The sequence below is a fragment of the Drosophila mauritiana genome, unplaced genomic scaffold (genome assembly GCF_004382145.1).
Source record: "Drosophila mauritiana strain mau12 unplaced genomic scaffold, ASM438214v1 U_210, whole genome shotgun sequence".
In the NCBI taxonomy this organism is placed as follows: Eukaryota; Metazoa; Arthropoda; class Insecta; order Diptera; family Drosophilidae; genus Drosophila; species Drosophila mauritiana.
The window spans coordinates 4,369-5,949 of NW_022881346.1; positions in this window are offsets into that span (position 1 = coordinate 4,369).

The following is a 1,581-nucleotide window of genomic DNA, read 5'->3' on the forward strand; positions in this document are numbered from 1 at the left end:
CACACATGTACAATTTTTGTTTAACCAATATAAATATTAAGTTAAATCATTTGCATTTTGAAGATAAATTTAAAATTTATCTCTTTTCATATATATCTCTGGTAATATATAACATAAAACCAAGCGCATATGATAATATTTCCACCATTTAATATATATATTTTATATTTCTTTCATAAGAATCCATATTTGTATTATACCGTAACGATATAATAATCCAACTATACGGCAGGTAATAAATTAATATTTGCTGCTCCAAAAATTAACGATATAATGGAAACGATTTGTTATTCTATATATAATAGAAACTTGACTTTTGTTTCAACGATATTATCTATAAAGCGTATATTCCTATTATCCGCGGAGCCAAGTCCCGTGTTCTATAGAACTGAGAAACAAATTTGTACGGATAATAATATACTTTATTGTATGTAACCAATATAAACATAATCCGAAATAAATATTTCGAATAATGCGGGAGGTCGGCAACCACTGCCTACCTATAGTAGTTTTTGAACCCGCTGTCCTCAAAGCGGGTATTTTCAATTCCGTTTGCCACCCAACATACGGGCTATTCTCTTATATATTAAGAGATTATAGGAACATTTCATTTTTTTTTCCATTATTCATATATAATATGATTATTTTTCCCTTATACATATAATAATTAATCATTTTCATATGTATATTATTTAATTTACTCATATTATTGCCAAAATCATATGAATACATAAGTTTTGAACAATATGAGAGGTCGGCAACCACTGCCTACCTATAGTAGTTTTTGAACCCTCTGTCGTAATTCCGGTCGTTTACACTACTATACCCTCTCACTATAATGGCTTTTCTCTATAATACTAAGAGAATGTGGGATATTTTCAGCATTTTTTCCCTTATACATATAATAATTAATCATTTCATATGTATATTATTTAATTTACTCATATTATTGCCAAAATCATATGAATACATAAGTTTTGAACAATATGAGAGGTCGGCAACCACTGCCTACCTATAGTAGTTTTTGAACCCTCTGTCGTAATTCCGGTCGTTTACACTACTATACCCCTCTCACTATAATGGCTTTTCTCTATAATACTAAGAGAATGTGGGATATTTTCAGCATTTTTTCCCTTATACATATAATAATTAATCATTTTCATATGTATATTATTTAATTTACTCATATTATTGCCAAAATCATATGAATACATAAGTTTTGAACAATATGAGAGGTCGGCAACCACTGCCTACCTATAGTAGTTTTGAACCCTCTGTCGTAATTCCGGTCGTTTACACTACTATACCCTCTCACTATAATGGCTTTTCTCTATAATACTAAGAGAATGTGGGATATTTTCAGCATTTTTTCCCTTATACATATAATAATTAATCATTTCATATGTATATTATTTAATTTACTCATATTATTGCCAAAATCATATGAATACATAAGTTTTGAACAATATGAGAGGTCGGCAACCACTGCCTACCTATAGTAGTTTTTGAACCCTCTGTCGTAATTCCGGTCGTTTACACTACTATACCCTCTCACTATAATGGCTTTTCTCTATAATACTA